Source organism: Coregonus clupeaformis, unplaced genomic scaffold, assembly GCF_020615455.1.
Source record: "Coregonus clupeaformis isolate EN_2021a unplaced genomic scaffold, ASM2061545v1 scaf0013, whole genome shotgun sequence".
NCBI classification, from domain to species: Eukaryota; Metazoa; Chordata; class Actinopteri; order Salmoniformes; family Salmonidae; genus Coregonus; species Coregonus clupeaformis.
In genome coordinates, this window is record NW_025533468.1 from 994,510 (window position 1) to 1,009,593 (window position 15,084).

Sequence of the window (15,084 nt, forward strand, 5' to 3'; positions counted from 1 at the left end):
CAGTCAAAGACTCTACTTGAATCACAGCATTGACCACCAGACAACAACACAGGGGAGAATGACCTCCAGAGAGTGCCACTGTTCTTTCATAGACGGATCAATGCCAATACTCTATTGTTACACAGAGCATAAGTGTAGATATTGTCAAAAAAATGTGAGACGTGCCATGGCAATTCACTGCATTGGCACTTTAGCTATCAAACAAATTGGAAATGACAGGCTCCTCTTATTCCTAGTCTGATGATGCTCACTCTCTCTCGTCACAGGGCCCCATCAGGACAGCAGGCTGTGCTCTGTCAGATAAATGGCTCTCATTACCCACCCAGACACTCCCACTGAGAGACAGCATTAGCACAGGCAGCCAAATGTCACCAAAGCCAGATTCCGAAGCTCTGTGATGGGAGCAGTGGGCATGGAAATATACTGAACAAAAATATAAATGCAACATGTAAAGTGTTGGTCCCATGTTTCATTAACTGAAATAAAAGATCCCAGAAATTATCCATACGCACAAAAAGCTTATTTCTCTCAAATGTTTAAAATACATTTGTTTACATCCCTGTTTGTGTGCATTTCTCCTTTGCCAAGATAATGTATCCACCTGACAGGTGTGGCATTTCAAGAAGCTGATTAAACAGCATGATCATTACACAGGAACACCTTGTTTTGAGGGAGTGTGCAATTGGCATGCTGACTGCAGGAATGTCCACCAGAGCTGTTGCCAGAGATTTTAATGTTTGTTTCTCTACCATAAGCCACCTCCAACGTTGTTTTAGAGAATTTGGCAGTATGTCCAACCAGCCTCACAACCGCAGACCATGTGTAACCACGCCAGCCCAGGACCTCCACATCCGGCTTCTTCACCTGCTGAGGCGTATTTCTGTCTGTAGTAAAGCCCCTTTGTGGAGAAAAACTCATTTTGATTGGCTGGGCCTGGCTCCCCAGTGGGTGGGCCTAGCTCCCAAGTGGGTGGACCCTTGCCCAGTCATGTGAACTCCATAGATTATGGCCTAATGAATTTATTTCAATTGACTGATTTCCTTATATGAACTGTAACTCAGTAAAATCTTTGAAATTGTTGCATGTTGCATTTATATTTTTGTTTAGTATATCATTACTAGAATGGTCAAATTGACTTGAATGAGGATCCCCATGCTAGTAATTATATTTCTATGGCAGAGGAGCCTCCGTACACTTGGCTATTAGCAGTGCGTCACCCAGTCGCATCTCCCATTGACCTCGCTGTGACCTCCAAGTGGAGAGTTTCCCAGACAGTGATGGAGTGAGTGTGTCACTCAGAGGAAGGAAAAAAAGTGCATAAGTGTTTCCAGGACACTGGCAATGTTGCAGGCTTCTTAGAAGCTTGTAGATGATTATTGTCCCAATCAGTGAGTGAATCAGCGTGTCGTTTTCGATGACAGTAACCCCCATATCCTGAAGTGACAAGAAAAAGTCCTTGTGAATGGACACGTGTGATGAGGGGGTGTTTAGAATCAATATTGGAGACAAATTGGCTAAATTGGAAGAGCCACAGGACTGATTGCTCATTTGTAAGAGTGGGAGGGGTAGAAAAGGTCCCCCTATGGCTTCTTCCAAGTTCACAGGGGAGAAAATGGAGCCTAATGTAAACTGTATGAAGGCTGGGGGGTGGTTTGGTTTCCCAGTCCACCTCAGTCCACAGCAGGTTTCCATGGTGAGGTGAAGTCACAACAAAGTGGATTAAGCCTCTTACTGTATTGCTGCTACAGAGCTCTAGACCTGTTCAGAAGTTTCTGGAGTAAAAATCTTGTACTGTTATTGCTCTTTTTCTAATGACTGATTCATCAAATGTTTACAATGTGAAACAAAAAGGAACTGCAGTGGGTGCTATTGATTCCAACTAGTTTTCTCAGACATTGCTATTTTGCCTTAACCGGAGACATCTAGATCAGTGGTTGAATAGAGCTAAAATCAAATCAAATCGTATTTGCCTCATGCGCCGAATACAACAGGTGTAGACATTACAGTGAAATGCTTACTTACAAGCCCTTAACCAACAATGCATTTGTTGGTTAAGTATTTTTATTTTTAAAGAATAAAAACAAATAAATAAAGAGCAGCAGTAAAATAACAGTAGGGAGGCTATCTACAGGGGGGTACCGGTGCAGAGTCAATGTGTCGGGGCACCGGCTAGTCGAGGTAATTGAAGTAATATGTACATGTGGGTAGAGTTAAAGTGACTATGCATGAATAATAAACAGAGTAGCAGCAGCGTAAAAGAGGGGGATGGTGTGAGGGTGGGGGGGGCAGTGCAAATAGTCTGGGTAGCCATGATTAGCTGTTCAGGAGTCTTATGGCTTGGGGGTAGAAGCTGTTGAGAAGCCTTTTGGAACTTGACATGGCGCTCTGTACCGCTTGCCTTGCGGTAGCAGAGAGAACAGTCTATGACTAGGGTGGCTGGAGTCTTTGACAATTTTGAGGGCCTTCCTCTGACACCGCCTGGTATAGAGGTCCTGGATGGCAGGAAGCTTGGCCCCAGTGATGTACTGGGCCGTATGCACTACCCTCTGTAGTGCCTTGCGGTCGGAGGCTGAGCAGTTGCCATACCAGGCGGTGATGCAACCAGTCAGAATGCTCTCGATGGTGCAGCTGTAGAACTTTTTGAGGATCTGAGGACCCATGCCAAATCTCTTCAGTCTCCTGAGGGGGAATAGGCTTTGTCGTGCCCTCTTCACAACTGTCTTGGTGTGTTTGGACCATGATAGTTCGTTGGTGATGTGGACACCAAGGAACTTGAAGCTCTCAACCTGTTCCACTACAGCCCTGTTGATGAGAATGGGGGCGTGCTCATTCCTCTTTTTTTCCCTGTAGTCCACAATCATCTCCTTTGTCTTGATCACGTTGAGGGAGAGGTTGTTATCCTGGCACCACACGGCCAGGTCTCTGACCTCCTCCCTATAGGCTGTCTCATCGTTGTCAGTGATCAGGCCTACCACTGATGTGTTGTCAGCAAACTTAATGATGGTGTTGGAGTTGTGCCTGGCCATGCAGTGATGGGTGAATAGGGAGTACAGGAGGGGACTGAGCACGCACCCCTGAGGGGCCCCCGTGTTGAGGTTCAGCGTGGCAGATGTGTAGTTATCTACCTTTACCACCTGGGGGCGGCCCGTCAGGATGTCCAGGATCCAGTTGCAGAGGGAGGTGTTTAGTCCCAGGATCCTTAGCTTATTGATGAGCTTTGAGGGCACTATGGTGATGAACGCTGAGCTGTAGTCAATGAATAGCATTCTCACGTAGGTGTTCCTCTTGTCCAGGTGGGAAAGGGCAGTGTGGAGTGCAATAGAGATTGCATCATCTGTGGATCTGTTGGGGCGGTATGCAAATTGTGGGTCTAGGGTTTCTGGGATAATGGTATTGATGTGAGCCATGACCAGCCTTTCAAAGCACTTCATGGCTATAGACGTGAGTGTTACAAGTCGGTAGTCATTTAGGCAGGTTATCTTAGTGTCCTTGGGCACAGGGACTATGGTGATCTGCTTGAAACATGTTGGTATTACAGACTCAGTCAGGGACATGTTGAAAATGTCAGTGAAGACACTTGTCAGTTGGTCAGCACATGCTCGGAGTACACGTCCTGGTAATCCATCTGGCCCTGCGGCCTTGTGAATGTTGACCTGCTTAAAAGTCTTACTCACATCGGCTACGGAGCGCGTGATCACATTGTCATCTGGAACAGCTAGAGCTCTCATGCATGCTTCAGTGTTGCTTGCCTCGAAGCGAGCATAGAAGTGATATAGCTCGTCTGGTAGGCTTGTGTCACTGGGCAGCTCGTGGCTGTGCTTCCCTTTGTAGTCTGTAATAGTTTTCAAGCCCGGCCACTTCCGACGAGCATCAGAGCCAAACAGTCCTGTAGCTTAGCATCTGCGTCATCTGATCACTTTTTTATTAACCGAGTCACTCGTGCTTCCTGCTTTAGTTTTTGCTTATAAGCAGGAATCAGGAGGATAGAGTTATGGTCAGATTTGCCAAATGGAGGGTGAGGGAGAGCTTTGTATGCGTCTCTGTGTGTGGAGTAAATGTGGTCTAGAGTTTTTTTTCCTCTGGTTGCACATTTAATATGCTGGTAGAAATGAGGTAGAATGGATTTAAGTTTCCCTGCATTAAAGTCCCCAGCCACTAGGAGCGCTGCCTCTGGATGAGCGTTTTCCTGTTTACTTATGGCCTTATACAGCTCATTGAGTGCAATCTTAATGCCAGCATCTGTTTGTGGTGGTAGATAGACAGCTACGAAAAATATAGATGAAAACTCTCTTGGTAAATAGTGTGGTCTACAGCTTATCATAAGGTACTCTACCTCAGCCGAGCAAAACCTTGAGACTTCCTTAGTATTTGATTTTGTGCACCAGCTGTTGTTTACAAATATACACAGACCGCCACCCCTTCCTTGTCTACAGCTATTTACCAAGAGACTTTTAATCTATATTATTCGTAGCTGTCTATCTACCACCACAAACCGATGTTCTCCTTGCCAATCAAATTAAATAACCAATATCTTCCTAGTCGATGGCCTATTCCTTGATAACATTTTCAAAATTGGTCCTGGATTATTTTTGATTGTTTCATTGATAAGACATTCACATCTCTAGTTCCTCCTGGAACACTTCCACAGCGCAACAGCACTAATGAAAAAATAAAACCATTTCTTTGAGACTCCAAAGGGATATTTACAAAAGTTTCAACCACCCACTTCTATCAATCAATAGGGATGCATATCTGCAATCCAAAATAGTTAGGGGCAAATTACACCAGTGCCTCTGTAATCACTTGAGTGTTAGGTTATTTATCACCCCCTTCCAGCTCTCACACACACACACACACAAGCACACACACACACATCATCTCCCTTTAGTAGTCCCTATAGAAGGCTCATAGATAGTTCTAATCAGACAGTTTCTCCCCCGGTTGCAATCTGTCAACACCCCTCTTAATCCTCTCTAGCTTGACTCATGTACTCTACAGCCTCCTATAGCTCAGTTGGTAGAGCATGGTGCTTGCAATGCCAGGGTTGTGGGTTCAATTCCCACGGGGGGCCAGTATGAAAAATGTATGCACTCACTAACTGTAAGTATGCACTCACGCTCTGGATAAGAGTGTCTGCTAAATGACTAAAATGTTGTACTGATCTGCAGACTAGTTCTTTTATCCTGTGACTCACTGCTGCCATCTTCATCTATAACGGGAGGTCAACCCTGCCACGCTTCTCTGGCACATCACATATATTTTATGTGTGTGTTGTAATAGAGACAAACTATACACTTGTCAGTTGAGTGATGAAAGGTCTTGTCATCCTAAACCAGGTAGAACTGATCTCTGGCACGGTTAAATGATTCACACCTCCATCAATGACCATTTTCACCTGCCCTTTCACCATTGGACAGATTATGTCTATACTGGCTCTATACTGGTCTCCAATTGGGCAGAAAACGAAGATGGAAGATCCCTCCATATATGGCACGGACCCATGGATCATTGGGATGGCTAACAGAGTTTAATTGTAAAGATGTTTAGTTAATGGTTACATATCGGCCCTCCAGCCGCCATTCTTCATATGAAGTGGGTTTTAATGAGAGACCACTATCACCCTACTCAGTGTCTGCCAGCGTTTAATGGAGAGGAATAATCTCTTACACGTATGAGTGATTCTGAATAAAATCGCCAAAGGTTAGCTAACCTTGGTCTGCTGAAAACTTTGCTTAAGACCCTTTTACGCAGAAACCCTTCTGTCCTAGAGTTTTGGTCTAAGTACCTGACTCTGTTTAAACTATAGGGAGATGAATTACTCATGCTTACACGCCGTGAACGCTGTATGGCTAGACAGGACACGCATGGTTAAGTCTTCCTAAATAATCAAGTATCTTAACCCTTTTTCTTTTAATTCCCTCTCGCTTCCTTTTGTCCATACTTCATTCTGGTTCAGTCTCAAAGAGATGAGGTTGTCACTACCAAGTTTGCTGAAAAGGTTACTTTTCAGTGCTTTATCTCTCTTTCTCTGTCTCTCGCTCTTCTAAACGTTTCCCTAATGGTTTTTGTTTCCCCTCTCTCTCTCGCTCTCTCACTCTGATGTATGAGGATGACTGTGATCTCTGTGCCAGTGTTCAGGGAACGGATTTTTACTTTTATATTTCAGTAAAAACAACACCTGCCGTTTCACCTGCAGATATCAGTCCTGCCAACATTTTATTTCCCCAAAGTCATAACCGTCCAACTGTACCACATGGTACGTGAAACAAAGTGGTCCAAACATGATCCCATACCATTCCAAGTCTCACAGCGATAACATAATGTGTTATTCTGTCTATGTTCGTAGCACCTACATCCCCTGTTAACTTTAATACTTCTATCAGTAAAAAGACCAATCCAATCCCGGAGACAAGAAAACACAATCCATTACATTACATTACATTTCTCGTGTTGTTCGTATACGTATCAGTGCATCAGAGAGAGGGAGAGGTTTAACTGATTGGGAATGCAATCACAAAACGCTGCTGCTAGCTGATTAGATGATTATATCCTAGGCTGGGCTGCTCTTTGAGCAATCAAACATGGCAGGGAGAGACACAGAAGCAGGTGTGTGTCACAGCTCTTTGTCTAGGCATGTGTGGCTGATGCAGGGTGAACACAGGGATGGAATACTGAAACAAAAGCCCAGGGAGGAGAGAGAGAGACAGAGACAGAGAGAGAGAGACGCAGAGAGAGAGCGCGAGAGACAGACAGACAGAGAGAGAGAGAGAGAGAGAGAGAGAGAGAGAGAGAGCGAGAGAGAGAGAGAGAGATAGAGAGAGGCAGAGAGAGAAATAGAGAGGCCTTCTGTTCCAGGGAATCCTGTCCAACTGGCGACTCAATGGTGCACGGGGGACAGCGCTTCAACTTTTTCATATAATAAAAGCATGTAAGCTGCCACGAACACAAACACCCATCCACTCATAATAGCACACAATAAGCATTAAGCACACACAAAAGTCACGACACATGCACGCGCACATACCAGTGGAGGCTGCTGAGGGGAGAACGGCTCATAATAATGGCCTGAACGGAGCAAATGGAATGGCATCAAACACCTGGAAACCATGTGTTTGATGTATTTGATACCATTCCACTGATTCCGCTCCAGTCATTACCACGAACCCGTTCTCCCCAATTAAGGTGCCACCAATCTCCCACACAACAATCAAGCACACAAACAAACAAACATCATGCCATTTTGTTAGCATGCTGTCGAACCTGATCAGTTTTAATGGCTGACACGATGGGGGGTTGCTTGTACGTTCACATCACTCACAGCTAAATAGATTGGCTTGGGGGAGCGATTGACAGGCACAAGCACCTCTTTATGGGTTTGTCAATATTACAACTGTTTGGAAGATGGCTAATGGACGGAGTGGGCAGGGCGGGGGGTGGTTCCAGGCTGCCCTAAATGGACCATAGAAATCATTGCTCCATGATATATACATCGTCACATATATAGGAGATTTATCTTATACTGTCCCAGTCGATAAGCAACAGGGTCTCACTAGTGTCCCCTGTGGTAGGGTAAGGAGTTGCACTATTGCACAAATACAGTATATTACATTTTTATATATATTTTTTTTATATTACATCACCTTTTCTGAAATCCGGTCCTCGAGGTAAGAAATAGTACTGATTTTCATTCTTCTTCTCTAAACAGGGCCTGATTCAGTCCTGGGACACCCGGTGAGCGGACTGTCTGGTAGTGCGAAGCGATAAAGCAACATAAAAAAAAAGTTATTAAACAACTAATTGATTGAAGTCGGATCAATTACTTAAATTCCATTTCGTTTCGGTTTTTTTGTGAGCCCAACGTGCCATTTCTCTAGAGAGAAATCAAATAATTAATGACAGGAGAGAAATCAAGTCAAGAACTTTGTGGGACGCTGGGCTGAAGGGAATTTTCATTAAGCAAATATTCAACCTAGTTCAGCGCAGAAACATGTTTAGTAACTACAATGACCATAATCAATTGCACCAGTTTTTTTTCTGGCTTGGACAGAGACGGGTCAGAGAGGACGAAGCAAGAGGTTTCACTTTCACCAAAATCTGTCCAAAATAATCCCAATGCGTTTCTATGGGTTTATTTTGGATCTAAACTTGTTGCCTTCCTCCCCGCCTTTGGGACAACGACATCCATTATTAGGGCGGCGACATGAACATCTCGTCATTATATACAGATCTCTGGACAGATACACTTTTACGCCTGATACAGTACGTTAGGTCAGGGTTTCCCAAACTTGGTCCTGGGGCCCCCCCCGGGTGCAAGTTCTGGTTTTTGCCCTAGCACTACACAGCTGATTCAAATAATCAAAGCTTGATGATGAGTTGGTTAAATCGAATCAGCTGTGTAGTGCTAGGGCAAAAAACAAAACATGCACCCAGGTGGGGCCCCAGGGCCGAGTTTGGGAAACCCTGTGTTAGGTTAGATACACCCTGACCGCATAGACTGCATGAGAGAGAAATGTAGCCTACACCACACAACGATGAGCGGGACAGAGACAGTTTGTGAAAGTATGCCTTATCTATTTTGAAGAATTAGTAAAATGATTTTGTCAGACAGTTCTGCAGCATACTTAGGCAGGCTAGCTAAATAGGATGACTAAAGACAGTACAGTATGGGGAGAACATAGATAACTGGCTGGCTATCTGCTACTGCCTGAGCAGAGATGAGATGATGACCTTAAGGAATAAAAAATAACAAAGTCATCAAATAAAACTAAGTAATATATACAACTGAAATATTGTATTATTTCATAGTAATTTCCTATTGATGTCTACCCAATGTGGACCTGTCAGAGACAATATTTGTAATGTTTTGGCAATTGAATGTTCACAATTTTTGGCTTTGGAATTTCCATTAAAAAGCTCTAAAATCATTGTAATGTCATAATTTCATAATGCATTTAATATATATTTTTTAAATTATAGAAACCGAAATCGAAAACTGTGATTGAACCGAAACCGAACCGACCTCAAAAAGCATCAATCGCTCAGCACTACTCTCTGGCTAATCATTGATGTCAATCAATTACTTATTAACTACCAGGGAGAAAATAAAATCGGAAGTATTTTGGCCTCGGATATGAGTACCCCTGCAGTACCCTAGACTCACATGCCAGGCCTCTAGGCTAGCCACCAATAAGCAATTACGAAACCAGTTAAATCAACTCCTTTCTCCTTGACTTAAAAACCTGATTTTCCCACTGCATTCAAGGAGATGGTCATCTGCACAGATGTGATCTAGTTGTTGTAATGAAGTCATGGGTCACTGAGGTCAATGGAGGCTTAGACCTTGGCTACGTTACAAATGCCCCCCTATTTCCTATGTACTGCAATACTTTTGACCAAAAGCAATGCACTATATAGGGAACTGGGTGCCATTTGGGACGCAGCCCTTAGGCGCTTGACCTGGAAGGGATGACCCAGAGGAGTTACACAAGAGGAACATCAACACTTCTAGAGGGGCGATGAAGGCTTAGTAAGAGAACAACTGCCCGAGAGCCTTATATCTAAATATTTAAACATTAGCTTAGCTTCAGAGACAGCATTGGGATGCAGGGTGGTATGCTGCTGGTAGACTCCAGCTAGGAGGGTCATTGCAGTAGATTGACTGTGACTGTTAATTTATCCTGAGCACAGCTATGCAGCATTTGTGGTCGGTAGCGAACTCTTTAGTGAGTGTTTATAGGCCTAGAGCTGGTTGGCGACAGCCTGTCCTCTTTTAACAGATGGTATTTGCAAACACAGTCTAAATGTAATGAATTCCTCCAGTAGCAGGCCAGAGCCAGGCTTATTAATGTAATTCCACTTTAATTAAAGCTAAGACCGGCCAGGAACTCTGCTGATACCATAGCCCTCTGTTAGCCTGTCTGCTCATCTCTCTCTCTCTCTCTCTCTCTCTCTCTCTCTCTCTCTCTCTCTCTCTCTCTCTCTCTCTCTCTCTCTCTCTCTCTCTCTCCTCTCTCTCTCTCTCTCTCTCTCTCTCTCTCTCTCTCTCTCTCTCTCTCTCTCTCTCTCTCTCTCTCTCTCTCTCTCTCTCTCTCTCTCTCTCTCTCTCTCTCTCTCTCTAATAGACTTTATTGACATGGCAAGTTAAATTACTTACATTGTCAATGTATACATACAGTGGCTTGCGAAAGTATCCCCCCCCCCTGTCATTTTTCCTATTTTGTTGCCTTACAACCTGGAATTTAAATGGATTTTTGGGGGGTTTGTATATTATGATTTACACAACATGCCTACGACTTTGAAGATGCAAAATGTTTTTTATTGTGAAACAAACAATAAATAAGACAAAAAAACAGAAAACTTGAGTGTGCATAACTTGCAGCAACTACAGCTGCAAGTCTCTTGGGGTATGTCTCTATAAGCTTGGCACATCTAGCCACTGGGATTTTTGCCCATTCTTCAAGGCAAAACTGCTCCAGCTCCTTCAAGTTGGATGGGTTCCGCTGGTGTACAGCAGTCTTTAAGTCATACCACATATTCTCAATTGGATTGAGGTCTGGGCTTTGACTAGGCCATTCCAAGACATTTAAATGTTTCCCCTTAAACCACTCGAGTGTTGCTTTAGCAGTATGCTTAGGGTCATTGTCCTGTTAGAAGGTGAACCTCTGTCCCAGTCTCAAATCTCTGGAAGACTGAAACAGGTTTCCCTCAAGAATTCCCCTGTATTTAGTGCCATCCATCATTCCTTCAATTCTGATCAGTTTCCCAGTCCGTGCCGATGAAAAACATCCCCACAGCATGATGCTGCCACCACCATTCTTCACTGTGGGGATGGTGTTCTCGAAGTGATGAGAGGTGTTGGGTTTGCGTCAGAAAGTGTTTTCCTTGATGGCCAAAAGCTCAATTTTAGTCTCATCTGACCAGAGTACCTTCTTCCATATGTTTGGGGAGTCTCCCACATGCCTTTTTTGCGAACATCAAACGTGTTTGCTTATTTTTTTCTTTAAGCAATGGCTTTTGTCTGGCCACTCTTCCATAAAGCCCAGCTCTGTGGAGTGTACGGCTTAAAGTGGTCCTATGGACAGATACTCCAATCTCCGCTGTGGAGCTTTGCAGCTCCTTCAGGGTTATCTTTGGTCTCTTTGTTGCCTCTCTGATTAATGCCCTCCTTGCCTGGTCCGTGAGTTTTGGTGGGCGGCCCTCTCTTGGCAGGTTTGTTGTGGTGCCATATTCTTTCCATTTTTTAATAATGGATTGAATGGTCCTCTGTGGGATGTTCAAAGTTTCGGATATTTTTTTATAACCCAACCCTGATCTGTACTTCTCCACAACTTTGTCCCTGACAAGTTTGGAGAGCTCCTTGGTCTTCATGGTGCCGCTTGCTTGGTGGTGCCCCTTGTTTGGTGGTGTTGCAGACTATGGGGCCTTTCAGAACAGGTGTATATATACTGAGATCATTTGACACTTAGATTGCTCACAGGTGGACTTTATTTAACTAATTATGTGACTTCCGGAGGTAATTGGTTGCACCAGATCTTATTTAGGGGCTTCATAGCAAAGGGGGTGAATACATATGCACGCACCACCTTTCTGTTATTTATTGTTTCGAATTTTTGGAAACAAGTTCTTTTTTTCATTTCACTTCACCAATTTGGACTATTTTGTGCATGTCCATTACATAAAATCCAAATAAAAATCAATTTAAATTACAGGTTGTAATGCAACAAAATAGGAAAAATGCCAAGGGGGATGAATACTTTTGCAAGGCACTGTATAACAAAAATGGTGGGACCAACAGCAATACAGTTGAAGTCGGAAGTTTACATACACCTTAGCCAAATACATTTAAACTCAGTTTTTCACAATTCCTGACATTTAATCCTAGTAAAAATTCCCTGTCTTAGGTCAGTTAGGATCACCATTTTATTTTAAGAATTTGAAATGTCAGAATAATAGTAGAGAGAATGATTTATTTCAGCTTTTATTTATTTCATCACATTCCCAGTTTTTCAGAAGTTTACATACACTCAATTAGTATTGGGTAGCATTGCCTTTAAATTGTTGAACTTGGGTCAAACGTTTCGGGTAGCCTTCCACAAGCTTCCCACAATAAGTTGGGTGAATTTTGACCCATTCCTCCTGACAGAGCTGGTGTAACTGAGTCAGGTTTGTAGGCCTCCTTGCTCGCACACGCTTTTTCAGTACTGCCCACACATTTTCTATAGGATTGAGGTCAGGGCTTTGTGATGGCCACTCCAATACCTTGACTTTGTTGTCCTTAAGCCATTTTGCCACAACTTTGGAAGTATGCTTGGGGTCACTGTCCATTTGGAAGACACATTTGCAACCAAGCTTTAACTTCCTGACTGATGTCTTGAGATGTTGCTTCAATATATCCACATAATTTTCCTTCCTCATGATGCCATCTATTTTGTGAAGTGCACCAGTCCCTCCTGCAGCAAAGCACCCCCACAGCATGATGCTGCCACCCCGTGCTTCACGGTTGGGATGGTGTTCTTCGGCTTGCAAGCATCCCCCTTTTTCCTCCAAACATAACGATGGTCATTATGGCCAAACAGTTCTATTTTTGTTTCATCAGACCAGAGGACATTTCTCCAAAAGTACCATCTTCGTCCCCATGTGCAGTTGCAAACCGTGGTCAGGCTTTTTTATGGCGGTTTTGGAGCAGTGGCTTCTTCCTTGCTGAGCAGCCTTTCAGGTTATGTCGATATAGGACTCTTTTTACTGTGGATATAGTTACTTTTGTACCCGTTTCCTCCAGCATCTTCACAAGGTCCTTTGCTATTGTTCTGGGATTGATTTGCACATTTCACACCAAAGTACATTCATCTCTAGGAGACAGAACGCGTCTCCTTCCAGAGCGGTATGATGGCTGTGTGGTCCCATGGTGTTTATACTTGCGTACTATTGTTTGTACAGATGAACGTGATACCTTCAGGCGTTTGGAAATTGCTCCCAAGGATGAACTAGACTTGTGGAGGTCTACACATTTTTTTCTGATGTCTTGGCTGCTTTCTTTGATTTTCCCATGATGTCAAGCAAAGAGGCACTGAGTGTGAAGGTAGGCCTTGAAATACATCCACAGGTACACCTCCAATTGACTCAAATCATGTCAATTAGCCTATCAGAAGCTTCTAAAGCCATGACATCATTTTCTGGAATTTTCCATGGTGTTTAAAGGCACAGTCAACTTAGTGTATGTAAACTTCTGACCCACTGAAATTGTGATACAGTGAATTATAAGTGAAATAATCTGTCTGTAAACAATTGTTGGAAAAATTACTTGTGTCATGCACAAGTAGATGTCCTAACCGACTTGCCAAAACTATAGTTTGTTAACAAGAAATGTGTGGAGTGGTTGAAAAACTAGTTTCAATGACTCCAACCTAAGTGTATGTAAACTTCTGACTTCAACTGTAATAATAGTAGTAGTGGAAATGGGATTACCATTAACAGCAATTACAACAACAATATTAATGAGAACAATAATACATTAAAGCAATAGTAGTCGACCAGTCTCAACATGACTGAGAAGACACATGACATGGTATGAAAGCCAAAACAAAACAGGAAATATTATTGACATTACATTACACTTTTCACTGGCTGTCCCTCAGGTTGTGGCAGGAGGACACATATTTGGCTGCCAAAATTGCACATTTTGGCTTTTCACTCAATAAATATTTGATTTTTTCTTCCTCTTTTATAGTTTCTTTATACTGAATTAGAATCTTGGGAAAGAAAGATTCTCTTAGGTCTGAGTATTTGTCACAGTGTAATAGGAAATGCAGCTCTGTCTCTACCTCTCCCCAGGGGCAGAGTGAGCACAGCCTGTCCTCCCTGGGCAGCCAAGTTTGCCTATGACGACCGGTCTTTATAGCCAGACTGTGCTCACTGAGTCTGTACCTAGTCATTGTTTTCTTCAGTTTTCTATCAGTCACAGTGGTCAGATAGTCTGCCACCATGTACTGTCTGTTTAGAGCCAAATAGCATTGAAGTTTACTTTGATTTTTTGTGGTGTCTTTCCAATAGGTGACATATTTTTCTTTTTGCTTTGTGATGATTTGGTTGGGCCAGATTTTCTCAGTACTGTCCTGAGGTTCTATGACGTTGGTTTTGGTTAGTGAACTGAGCCTCAGAACCAGCTGGCTGAGGGGACTCTTCTCTTTTTTCATCTCTTGACATAGTAGAGCTGTGTGATGGAATGTTTTGGGGTCACTTGTTTGTAGATGGTTGTAAAATTTGATGGCTCTTTTTTCTATTCGAATAAGGAGGGGGTATTGGCCCAATTCTGCTCTACATGCGTTATTTTAAGTTTTTATTGGCACTTGCAATACAGTCTTGCAAAATTCTGCATGCAGTATTTCGATTGGATGTTTGTCCCATTTGGTAAATTCATGATTAGAGAGCGGACCCCATACTTCGCTGCCATATAGAGCAATTGGTTCTATAACTGATTGGAACATTTTGAGCCAGATTCTAATTGGAATTTCAATTTTAATATTCCTTTTAACGGCATAGAATGCTCTTCTTGCTTTGTCTCTCAGCTCATTCACAGCCATGTGAAAGCTACCTGTGTTGCTGATATTTAGTCCTAGATACGTGTAATTTTTGGTGTGTTCTAATAGAACTGTGTCCAAATAGAATTTATATTTGTCATCCTGATTTCCGGATCTTTTTTGGAATATCATTATATTTGTTTTTTTTAGATTAACGGTCAGAGCCCAGGTCTGACAGAACCTGTGCAGATGATCTAGATGCTGCTGTAACCCCTCCTTAGTGGGAGACAGTAGCACCAGGTCATCTGCGTACAGCAGACACTTGAATTCAGTGTTGTGTAGGGTGAGACTAGGTGCTGCCGATTCTTCTAATGTTTTTGCCAATTCATTAATGTAGATGTTAAATAGTGTTGGACATATTGGGCAGCCCTGTTTCACTCCACGTCCCCGAGAGAAGAAGTCTGTTTGCTTGTTGCCAATTAAACCACACATTTGTTTTTAGTGTACATTGATTTAATAACATAATATGTTTTCCCTCCAATACCACTTTCTATTAGTGTGTAAAAAA